At 36.8% G+C, this 13,150-nt stretch overlaps 1 non-coding gene and 1 pseudogene across 1 annotated transcript; both read right to left on the reverse strand.

The window, feature by feature from the left end:
• Positions 1-4,848: 4,848 nt before the first annotated feature.
• Positions 4,849-4,950, reverse strand: LOC133774759 (U2 spliceosomal RNA; annotated as a pseudogene).
• Positions 4,951-12,714: 7,764 nt separating this feature from the next.
• LOC133774773 (U6 spliceosomal RNA) lies at positions 12,715-12,821 on the reverse strand. Its single transcript, XR_009868150.1, has one exon. It is a non-coding gene; the product is annotated as a U6 spliceosomal RNA (small nuclear RNA).
• Between the last annotated feature and the right edge of the window lie 329 nt (positions 12,822-13,150).

A 13,150-nucleotide genomic window follows, 5' to 3' on the forward strand; every position in this document is an offset into this window, starting at 1 on the left:
CATTAGTTATTGGCTTTTTTCTCTTTCTCAGAGTACACTGGGTTAATATTGCTTTTGTCATCTCCTTTGCTTCCTCTTCTGGATTCAAAGTTAAGTATAATACTTTATTTGTCTTAATGACCTTCCTCAATATAAAAAATATGAATAGGCACACAGCTTAGTGTATATTTTGAAAAGCCTGAAGGTGATTAATATTTCTATCTTTCCCTTAACAAGGAAACTGGGGTCATTAAATTCCCTCCAAACCTACCACCTTTCATGTTATTATTATGTTTTCTCTTTAAATCCCAAATTTATTTACCAAGGTCAATCTTTATTTTAACTTCAAGATAAATATTTGCAGTAACGCCTATGTTCCCAAGCCCTGGTTTTGGTGACTCTTTGGCAAATGAGATAATTACCTACCTTCACCCAGCTTCTATTTACCTTTGTATTGGCTTCATTCCTTTCTCCATTATTGTTTTGTTTTACTTCATTCCTTTTTTATTTCATTTGCTTATTTTTATTTATTTGAAAGTCAAAGTGACAAAGAAACAGAGAAAGTGCTTTTCCGTTCATTGGTTCACTCCCCCAATTCCGACACTAGCCAAGGCAGTGCCAGGCCAAAGCCAGGAGCCAGAAACTCCATCCAGGCCTGCCACATGGATGGCAGAGATTCAAATACTTGAACCACCACTGCTGCCTTTCAGGTTGTACATAAGCAGGAAGCTGGACAGAAGCAGAGTGGAGACTTGAAACCAGAGACTTTGATAAGGCATGCAGGTGTCTCCTGAGACATCTTAACTGTGTTGTCTTCGGTGCTGTGCCACAATGCCACAGCTGTTTTTACTTGTTTGTTTAGATTTAGTTTCTTTACAGTTGAAGTGTATCATTTCATAGTCATTTCAGCAAAGGTCTTTACCAGTAAACCTTTAAAATCTTTGCATATTTGAATACATCATTCTTTAAAATAATTTCAAAATCTATGTATAATTTTTTCACAATATGTTTTCCTGGAACTTTTTGGAGATCCCTTGTATGCATGAGATACATTGGATTGCAAAAATTTTTGCAGACACTAGTCTTATTTCTATTTCTCATGAATATTTAAAAATTATTTGAGGGGCAGAAGGAGAGAGATAGAGGTAGAGAGAGAGAGAGAGAGAGAGAGAGAGAGAGGGAAAGAGAAAGAGAGCGAGAGAACAAGCTGCCATCTGCTGGTTCACTCCCCAAATGCCCTCAAAAGCAGGGGTTGGGCCAGAGCCCAAACCAGGAGTCAGGAAAGCAGTCCAGGTATCCCTTGAGAGTGGCAGGAATCCTATTACTTGAGCCATCATCACTACCTTCCAGGTTCTCCATTGGCAGGAAACTGAAGTCAGGAGTCAGGAATTGAACCTAGGCACCCCCATGTGGGAAATTGGGCATTTTAGGTTAAATGCTTGAACCCCCATGAAATTTTTGAAATAACTTAGTGTGTGCATACATGCACATGTTTGTGTGTGTGTGTATATATTTACAAAATTGTCAAAAATGGTATTAAATATTTTTGTTAAAAGATTAACTAACTACTTTGAATATATAAACTAGAAGATAAAATGTAGCTACAACCCAAAATAGAGTTTATGAAGAAAAACTTACAATATACTCCAAATAGGATTAATTCCAGCATATTTCTAACAGAATTTGCAGAAGTTGAGAAGACTGAGTATAACCAAAAAGATAATGGCAAAATATTTCCCAGGATTCAAAAAATTACATTACAGGATATGTTCATGAATGGATTTGTTTCCTTATACTTGTGACTTGGTGTAACATCTTTTCTAGACAGGGAAGCATATTTTCCTTAAGTCTTGGACATTTCCATATTTTTTCCAAACACTGTTTTTTAAGATTTATTTGAAAGGCAGAGTAACAGAGTGGGAGAGATAGAGAGAGAAAGAGATCTCCCATCTGCTCATTCACTCCCTAAATGGCACGATAGACAGGGCTCAGTCCAGCCAAAGCCAGGAGCCTGGAACTTTAACCTGGTCTTCCACATGGATGACAGGGACCCAAGCACTTAGGCCATCGTCTGCTGCATTCTCAGGCGCATAAGCAGGGAAATGGATCAAAAGAGGAGCAGACAGGACTGAAACTGGCCATCTGACATGGGATGCTGGCAGCATTGCATGTGGCGGTTTAACCTGCTGCACAAAAATCCTGGGTCTTCAACTTTTTTTTTAATTGACTTCTTGTTCATATCTTACAGATTCAATTCTATCTTTGACCTCTTTGCTTGTCCTCAATTATATCAACCTCTTTCCCACCTCAAGCAAGATGTCTTGTCATAGTTCAGGATCAGTTTTTATACTATATTCACATTCTGCTGTTTATCTAGCTTATATATATATATGCCATGAGTTTGGCCTCTGTATCTAGATTTGACTCAGATTTCTCCTGGGTGACTGTATCTCCACTCATAGCTCACTCTTGTAGGGAGAGGAATACTCAGTTCTGGGCTAAATTCCCGAGTTGGTGGGAGAGTATTTCTGGTCTCTGTTAATGTGGCAGCTGGGGGTGTTTCTGGTCCCTGTTAATGGGATGGCCACTTTCTGCTTCTCAGCATCATTCAAAGGATCCGTTCCAAGTCCCTGTCCTGAACAATGACTGTGGCCTTGATCTCTAAGATTTTACTAACCATCCCAGTTTCCAAGCCTCCAATATGATGCAATTACCCACTTGCTTCAGATTTGAAATTTATTTTCATTTCTGACACATAGAATATATCCTTATTTGTTTACAAGTTCAGCTTCATTAACAATAATTTTGCTGTACTTTTGGCTAGCTATTGTGTGTGCTTGCGGCATTGGTGTGTTCTGTATCTTCAATCTTCCTTATGGATCTAAAGCACTCTTCATCACATTAGAGTAGGAAACATTTATTTATGTTTTCATGGGCCTTGAATATGTTGTTGGGCTTTCTTCTGTGCCTTTGTCCATTTCATTTCTTAGAATGTCTATTCTGTGCTTTCAATTTTTTTGCAAACCACCATCATTTAAGGTCCACCCAGATCTATCCCAAGGGATTACATTTTCTTCCCCATTGTAGCTGGATGTAAACTCTTCTTTCAGGAAATTCCCATGGTATTAATTATGTAAAGGCGTCATTCTTCAATTATTTAATGTCAGACATTAGTTTCTTTTCATGCATGTATATTTGACCCGCCATTTAGTCCAGAACACAGCAGGGTGCAGGAAATACTATGCCAAAACACGGCACCTTGGAAAATTGCAAAACTGTAAAAGTAAGAAGGTCACTCTCTGACTGTCTCTTACATTTCTGTATAAGAGCTGGCCATAAAAGGATTCTCTGACCTAATTCCCTGAAACTATGTCATAATACCTTTATGATGCAGGTATGCTACATTGCGCCTGACGGAAAGGAATAAATACAGAGAGACACCAAAGAGAAGTTGAAGAAACAGATGATATTAGTTTTTCCTCAGTTATTTACCATTTCATCATACTCATCTTTTCCAATTGCACTTTTCTACATGACTGTCTCCTCTTCATCAAACCTAAGCATCAAAATACAATTTTCTTGATTTCTTTGGTTCTTCATTTCTGAAAGTTTCCCAAGTCATGTAAATTATTGTTAAATAAATTTGTCTCGCATTCCTTTTGATAATCCATATTTTGTTATAGGAACAACAGCCATGAGTTTTGTGATGGATGAGGAAGAAATACTACTTTTTCTGCACTGCAATCTTTTGAAAGGGGGGAGGATGGGTTTTCATTTCTTAATTTCTCCTTTAGCCTCAAGTTCTGTGCATTGACTAACTTTCTGTAGCAGATCCTATATTAAATTTATTCACTGGATCTCTCATGGTGGTTAAAGTCCAGAGCATATAGTAGGTCTCATTAAACACTTAAGTTAATGTTTATCGAGTAAGTAAGCAATTCCCCTTTCTGCAGTCTTAGAATAGTAGAAAAAAAGTGGCTTAAAGTTACATATTCATATTTAATATGTATTTTTGAGGCATGCCATTTGGCAGAATGGTTATGATACCACTTGGGATGCTCACATCCCATGTTAAGGTACCTGGGTTCAAGTCCTAGATCCATTTTCAATTCCAGGTACTGCCAGGGTGCACCCTGGGAGGCAGCAGGAGATAACTTAAATATGTGAATTCCTGTCACCCATGTGAGAAACCAGTTCTAGGCTCCTGGCTTCAGTCTGACCCAGTTCTAGGTGTTACAGCCCTTTGGGGAGTGAACCAACAGATGGAAGAATGATATCTCTCTCTCTCTCTCTTTCTCTCTCCCCACCCGTAACTCTGCTATTCAAATAAATAAATAAATAAATAAATAAATAAATATAAATCTTTAAAAAAGAAAGGTGGTGGGATGAAGAGAGGAAAGATGCAATCACATAGGAAGGACATAACAATGTAAATTAAATATTTAAAAAGGTATTTTTTCTTTTAGGCATGTTTTATAATTCTTTAAAATAATATGTGTTAGATAAATATAATGTGAAATACAATAAATAAAATCTCTCAAATTGTCCTTAGTCATGTTTCCTATCAGAATTTAACTGTATGGGGTTGGCGTTGTGGCGTAGCGGGTTAACACCGTGGCCTGAAGCGCCAGCATCCCATATGGGCCCCAGTTCTAGTCCTGGCTGCTCCATTTCCTATCCAGCTCTCTGCTATGGCCTGGGAAAGCAGTAGAAGATGGCCCAAGTCCTTGGGCCCCTGCACCCATGTGGGAGACCCAGAAGAAGCTCCTGGCTCCTGGCTTCGGATCAGCACAGCTCCTGCTGATGCAGTCAACTGGGGAGTGAATCATCGGATGGAAGACCTGTCTCTCTCTGCCTCTCCTCTCTCTGTGTAATTCTGGCTTTCAAATAAATAAATAAATCTTTAAAAAATAATTTAACTGATAAGAACAGATACTACACTTGATCTTAGCCAAAAGGCCGAGAAGCGATTGATAGCTCTGATAGGTCTAAGAGTCAAAGAGATCACACAAACAAGACAAGTGTCTGCTAATACTAACTGATAGAATCAAAAAGGGAGAGAAAGATCCAACATGGGAAGTGGGATACACAGCAGACTCATAGAATGGCAGATGTCCTAAACAACACTCTGGCCTCAGAATCAGCCCTCAAGGCATTCGGATCTGGCGGAAGAGCCCATAAGAGTATAGCAGGTATGGAAAGCCAAGATATCATGGAAAAAAAAAAAAAAGACCTAAATGAATGATCTCTGTGAGTGAGATCCCAGTGGAAGGAACGGGGCCATCAAAGAAGGAGGTACCCTTCTCCGAAGGGAGGAGAGAACTTCCACTTTGACTATGACCCTATTGGAATAAGATCAAAGTCAGCGAACTCTAAAGGCTTCCATAGCCCTGGCAACTCATGACTAGAGCCTAGGGAGATTACTGACGCCATGAACAGGAGTGTCAAATTGTTAAGTCAGCAACAGGAGTCACTGTGTACTTACACCCCATGTGGGATCTGTCCCTAATGTGTCGTCTAAAGTGAAGTGATGCTATAACTAGTACTGAAACAGTATTTTTACACTTTTTGTTTCTGTGTGGGCACAAACTGATGAGGTCTTTACTAATTATATATTGAAGTGATCTTCTGTATATAAAGAGAATTGGAAATGAAAAAAAAAAACAACCTGGTGTTAAAATGGAAATGGCATAGAAAATTAATTAATTTGAAAAAAAATTATGTAGGATCTCTGTCTTTAATGTGCTGTACATTGCTATTTAATGCTATAATTAGTAATCCAATGGTAGTTTTTTTCAATTTATGTTGCTATATGGGCAAAATGTTGAAATCTTTACCTAATATATACTAAACTGATCTTCTGTATACAAAGAGAATTGAAAATGAATCTTTACATGAATGGAAGGGGAAAGGGAGCGGGAAAGGGGAGGGTTGCGGGCGGGAGGGAAATTATGGGAGGGGGGAAGCCATTGTAACCCATAAGCTGTACTTTGGAAATTTATATTCATTAAATAAAAGTTTAATTAAAAAAAAAAAGAAATATTGAAGGAAAAAAAAAACAACCTGGTGTTAAATTGGAAATGGCATAGAAAATTAATTAATTTTTTTAAAAAACTATTATGTAGTATCTCCGTCTTTAATGTGCTGTACATTGTTATTTAATGCTATAATTAGTACTCCAATGGTAGTTTTTTCACTTTATGTTGCTATATGGGCAAACTGTTGAAATCTTTACCTAATATGTACTAAACTGATCTTCTGTATATAAAGAGAATTGAAAATGAATCTTTATGTGAATGGAAGGGGAAAGGGAGCGGGAGGGGGGAGGGTTGCAGGTAGGAGGGAAGTTATGGGAGGGGGGAAGCCATTGTAACCCATAAGCTGTACTTTGGAAATTTATATTCATTAAATAAAAGTTAAAAAAAGGAAAAAAATAATAATTTAACTGTAAAAACCATTCAAATGCACTTAAATATGATTACTGTATCCAGTGAAAATATTTGCAACTCAATTTCACTTTTTCATGTGTGGAATATGTACACTCAGGTATTGCTTAACATCAGGGATGTGCTCTGCAAATGCCTCACTTGGTGATTTTTGTCACTGTTTTACCTCATAGAATGAACTCACACAAAGTACTATGGCTACATCATCACTGGGTTGTGTAATCTTATGGAATCATTGTGGAAAAATTGTCCAGAGTTCACCAAAATGTTGTTATGCAGTTTTCATGACAGCATTTGCAAATAATCAAATCATCCCTGATAATTTTTTTCTCTTTTTTAATTTTCTCAACTGCACCTTGGGGCATCAGTAATTTAGATAACAAGTAGAGCCAACACACTCTGGAAAAGGAAGGGAGTAGTAGACCTGTCTATGTAAATAATTGTTTATGTCTTAGAAGAATACAATAGTCACTGATGTTAGAGGAATCAGGGCAAAGAGACTGTTTAATATTGCATTCATATTAAAGTGTGTTAAATTTTACTCTAAACCTCTTACTTCATGGATTGCTTTACAGATTCTATGGGAAAGCCAAGAACCACTGGAAGAACAGTGGGGGCATTATAAATCCTGATGGTTAACTTTTTTGTGTCAACTTCACTAGGCTGAGGGATGGCCAAAGAGCTGGTAAAATACTGTTTTGTTGTTATGTGTGTGTGGGGGGGGGGGGGGGGTGAGAGTGTCATGAAGAAACAAATTTAAATTGATGATCTGAGTAAAGATAACCCTCACTAATACAGGTGGATTTCAGCAATCCACTGGGGGCCAAAACAGGACAATAAAGCAGAGGAAAATGCAAATCAGTTCTCCTTGCTGAGGCTGGAGCATCTACCTTTTCTTGCCCCTAGAGATTGGTGCCTCCAGCTCTTGGGCAATTGAATTCACACTTGGACTGAGTTACAACACCAGCTCTTCTAGTTCTCTATTTTGTAGATGACAGATTGTGGGACTGTTCAGCCTCCATAATAGTGTGACTCATTTCCTGTAATAATCTCATATTTATCTATTTCTAGACTATAAAATCTGTTTCTCTGGATTACCCTGAATAATACATAGGCCTTTCTCTGTAGTAATTTAAAAGTTTGGCTTGCTAATTTGAGAATAGTGGATAGGTGCATGATCATATAGCCTGATTCCACATTGGCTACGTTTATGAACCCAATCACCATTGCTTACTATGTATTAATTTTCTCATCTATAAAATGGAGAAACTGAGTGAAACTAAGTCAAGATTTGTTGTGAGGATTAAATGTGCTAATATATCTAATGGTTTAAAAATGCCTGACACATATTAAATGCTCAAAATACCTGGTTGTGATTAGTGCTATTAAACTGTACTCTGCTATTGCTATCATCAGATAGATACATATCCCTCAGTTTTAGTTTTCTCATTAAGAATGAGAAAAGTAAAAGTGTTTACCTCATAAAGCTTAAATGAGATAAATACATATAAAATATTTTAAAAATAGTGTTTGGTTTAATAAATGTTAATTTAATGGGGCTGGCCTTGTTGAACAGTGGGTTAAACCACTGACTGTGATGGGTAGTCCTGTTAGGAACATCTGTTCAAGTCCTGGCTGCTCTGCTTCCTATCCAGCTCCCAGCTAAGGTGTCTGGGAAAGCAACAGAAGATGGTGCATGTACTTGGTCCTCTGCCACCCACATGGGAGACCAGATGGAATTTCTGGCTCCTAGCTTCAGCCTGGCCCAACCCTAGTCGTTGTGGCCATTTGGGGAGTGAACCAGATGATGGAAGATATCTCTCTGTCTCTGTCTCTCTTCCTCACTCTGCTACTCTGCCTTTCAAAAAATAAATCTTCTTTAAAAAGGTTAACATAAAACATAAACTTTGAGGTCTATGCTTACAAATTACAATCTTATTTGATTCTGGATAAGCCAAAATCACAATGTAAATTATTTGAATATCTTTGTCACATCCCAAGGGTTCTAAACCCTGAGTTTCCAGAGTTACCTTAAGAGCATCAAGAGAAATCAGGAAATATAATGGGTAGTTTTGATTTTTTTTCTATTCTTCATGTGAACTTGAACAAGTCATTTTAAATTTGAGGATTTTAAGGTCATTTATGAAGTGAGGAGGTGAGTACATGCTTCCATTTTAAGGGATCTATTAGATATGTTGTTTTTCAGTATGCATTTCTATTTTTCACAACATGCACTATTACTGGTACATTGGTGACATGAGTTAGGAGTTTTTACTAGCTTGAGTATTTGCAAATGACTTCCTTAAAAAGAGTTCAAATTTTCAAATGGAATTTTGGAATCTTGCCTTCCCATCTCAACCATAAGCATTATATGCTTCTAAAAGTCTTCATGGTAGAAGAATTTGTGGTTAAAAGACATAAACCAATTATTGTGAAAACACATTTCAGGGAATCTTTTATAAATATTTTTTTAAAGATTGATTTACTAGTTCATTTGAAAGTCAGGGTTATAGGCCGGCGCCATGGCTCACTTGGCTAATCCTCCACCTGTGGCAGTGGCACCCCGGGTTCTAGTCCCGGTCGGGGCGCTGATTCTGAATCGGTTGCTCCTCTTCCAGGCCAGCTCTCTGCTGTGACCTGGGAAGGCAGTGGAGGATGGCCCAAGTGCTTGGGCTCTGCACCCGTATGGGAGACCAGGAGAAGCACCTGGCTCCTGGCTTCAGATGGGCACAGTGCATTGGCTGTAGTGGCCGTTTGGGGGGTGAACCGACAGAAAAGGAAGACCTTTCTCTCTGTCTCTGTCTCTCTCTCTCTAACTCTGCCTGTCCAAAAAAATAAAATAAAACTTAAAAAAAAAAGAAAGTCAGAGTTATAGGGAGAAGGAGAGAGAGAGAGAGAGCTAGAGAGAGCAAGCTCCTCTGTCAGCTGGTTCACCACCCAGATGGCAGGAATAGGCAGGGCTGAGCCAGGACGAAGCCAGGAGCTTCATCGAGGTCTCCTAAGTGGGTAGCAGGGAGCAAGTACTTGGACCATCCTCTGCTGCTTTTCTGAGGCCATTAGCAGGGAGCTGGTTCAGCAGTGGAGCAAGCAAGTCACAAACCAGTGCCCTATGGGATGCCAGTGTGGCAGGCAGCAGTTTTACCTGCTACACCACAATGCAAGCCCCTTATAAATATTTTTTTTAATGTTCACAACAAATGAAATAAACAAGAAATCAAAGTAAATAGACTATCATTAGCATTGAAGTTTTACCACAACAATAATAGATGTACAAGTAGTTTCATTTTGCTATTTCTTGCTTACTGGAAGTCATCTATAATCAAGACCTTGTGTATGGTTAAGCAGGTTGTACACTGCACAATATCAGGGATGCCATTCACATCATAAACTATTATGCACAAGCTTAATGGTCAACAAGGGAGCTTTTCTTGCAATATTCCTCCCTCATGTTTTAATAAAATTTGTTGGTCTTAATTTTGTTATGTTGCAGGTAACATGCATAAAATTTTATCTGGAACTCCATCTAAATGTTTTATGATTCCTAAGGACTTCCCAGAAATAAAGTTGTTTGGATGCTCAAAATTAAAAAGAAAAACTTTTGTTATTCCTTTCTTTAACCACTTTATTAATGTTTAATTTACATTCATAAGAAATCCACTCATATAATCTATACGATTGGGTGAGTTATACATATCCCTGTGGAACCATCCCTGCATTCAAGGTAATTCATCCATCCATCATCCTCAAAAATGTCCCTTTGTTTGTGCTAAGAACATTTAACATGGAATCTACGCTCTGACATTTTTTTAGGTGTGGAATGTACCATTATTCACTCTAGGGTCTATTCTATACATCAGATCTCTAGAATTTACTCATCTTGCATATTTGAAATTTTATGCCCATTGAATGACAGTTCCTCATTTTCTCCTCCTTCCATCTCCTGGAAATCACTATCCTACTTTCTGCTTCTAGAGTTTGACTATTTTAGATCCCTTATACGAATGAGTGTAATCATTTGGTGTTTGCCCTTCTGCAACTGGTTGATTTCAGTCAGCATAATGTCCCACAGATTCATCCTTGTTATCCTGGATAACAAGATATCTTTCTTCCTTAAAGGTAAGTAATATTGCACTTTATGTATATTTGTTATTCTTTACTTGCTAAATCTTCATGCATGTATTTCTCCAGACCATGTTCTCACAGTGAGAGCTTTCTGACAAGGCACACAACTGAGCTGACTCTGGTACCATGGTGTTGTTCATCCTGGTCTTAGCTCTTTCTTCTTACAGACAGGACCAGTAAACAGAGTCTAGATTTCCAACTTACTTTGCTTCAGATTCTTTTACCTCTTCCAAAGCTCTTGCAATGGGAAAAACAGATAAACACAAACTGACATCTGGTTCACTTCTCTTTTTCCAACCTAAATTCCTTCTTTTTCAACTTATTCCTAATAGGAGTAATGCACAATTAAAATCTATTTGGTTTTTTCTTTAATCGCAGTGGGAGAAATACTATAAATTATGTAGGGAACAGAGATTTATTTCACAATCATGAGGCCAACTTGGAGAATGTTAAGCCAGTACTTTGAAGACATACAGAACTAGGATCTAAGATTGAACCCCACCCATACTACTCTACTCACTGGCCATACACTCTTGACTTTGATTCTTGATTAGTGGAAGATTCAACATCTTCATCTGTAAAATCAGGTAATTAAAATGCTTTTCAATGTAGTTAATCATTTTAACATTTGAGTAAGAAGATGCATGCAAAAAACTTGGCACTGTACCTTGTTCACACTAAGTTTCTTTAAAATCCTGCTGATTATACATCTGAGAACCCTATAAAACCAAGTTTCTTGGCAGAATATTGAAGCCTCCCTCATGTTCTTTTTAAAACTTAGCTTTTTCATCGTATCCATAAAGATATTCTAGTATCAATCTTAACTAATCAATCTCTGTTACTTTTTGTTCCCTTAAGTACAGATCATATTTAAATCCTTGCTCATGCCTCTTCCCTTAACTTTGATGCTTCGTATAATATCAGTTTACATACATAGGCTCCATTGAGTTGTTTTACTGCTTGAAAGAAATTAATCTACATTTTGCAAAGAAAGCTTTTTTTGCAATTGACCGAATTATAGTTCACATATAACATGTAACCATTGTAAGTGTATAACTGGATGATTTTTAGTAGACCTATATAATTACATGCTATTGCCAAACCCAGTTTTAGAGCACTATAATCACTCTCTAAAATTCCTTTAGGTCTATTTGTAGTTAATCTCTGCATCCAGTCTTAGTTCCAAGTAAATTCCTTTTTGAGGATCCATAGTTATAGAGGTACATATGTATACATTTAATTATTGTGTCTTCTTGAAGTATTAACCCTCCTATCATTATGAAGTGTTCCTAGTAATATTCCTTGCCTTAATTTCTCTTTGACTCATATTAATATAGTCACTACAGCTCTCTTATGGCTAATGGTTACATGGAATAACTGTTCTTTATCTTTGATTTTCTGTTTATTATGCCTTTATCTCTAAAATATAATTCTGATAGACAACACATAGTTGCTTCTAGCTGTTGTTCAGTATAGCATTCTCTACCTTTTTGCTGAGCAGCTTATTATATTCACTTAACATAGTTGTGTTACATTTATCATGTTACTATTGTGTTCTGTATGTTTCATATCTTTTTAATCTATGCCTCCTTTTATTCTGTTGTGTTAAATAAACTTTTTGCAAACATATTATTGTAGTTCTTCTGTTGATTTTTACTTATATTTTTGAATTATTTTCTGATTTTCTGCTCCAGCTGTTACAATATACAATTTTTGTTAACATAATTAATGTCTGGTTAACACAAATTCAATTTTGGAAAAATATAGCAGCTCCATTTACTGTGTTTTCTTTTATGTTATTATTATCATGTATCTTACATATAATGTTTAAAATCCAATGATATTTTAGTGCTATTATTATTACATTAAAATCATCTTATTGTGAAAAATTAAGAGAAAACAGTGCATGTGGTATAGTCTATATTTACAAACATTTTGTATATCTAGTTCTTTATTGGGGTGGGATTTGAGTGTTACTGTCTATACTATTTTTGTGAATATCTTGATTTTTAGTTTATTTTCGATAAATAATATTTTTGCTGGATATAATATTCTTGATTGGCAGTTTTCTTTCTTCATCTCTTTCAATGTTTTATTCCATTGCTCTGTAGCCTCCATTATGTAAGATGTGAAGTCAGTGATTAATTGTATTATTATTATTATTTTTTAAAATATGGAACGCTTCACGAATTTGCGTGTCATCCTTGCGCAGGGGCCATGCTAATCTTCTCTGTATCGTTCCAATTTTAGTATATGTGCTGCCGAAGTGAGCACAATTAATTGTATTATTGATCACCTGTACTGTATCAGTTTTTTCTTTATGTTGCTTTCAATATTTTCTCTTTCTGTATGGATTTTAATCGTTCTGTGTCTAGATATATCTAGTTGTGTTTATCCTAACTGGTGTTATTTGAGCTTCTTAAAGCTGTACACTAATGCTTTTTATCACATTTGGGAAAATGTTTCCCCTCTGTCTGTCTTCTTTTTCTTTTTGAGATTGATATTAAACACACATGGTGGGGTTCTCAATTCTGTTTTGGATTTTCTAGCACTCTTCATTTTTCTTCAGTTATTTTTTGGTCTATTATTCTGTAGATTGGGTA

This window comes from Lepus europaeus, chromosome 15 (genome assembly GCF_033115175.1).
Source record: "Lepus europaeus isolate LE1 chromosome 15, mLepTim1.pri, whole genome shotgun sequence".
Classification (NCBI taxonomy): Eukaryota; Metazoa; Chordata; class Mammalia; order Lagomorpha; family Leporidae; genus Lepus; species Lepus europaeus.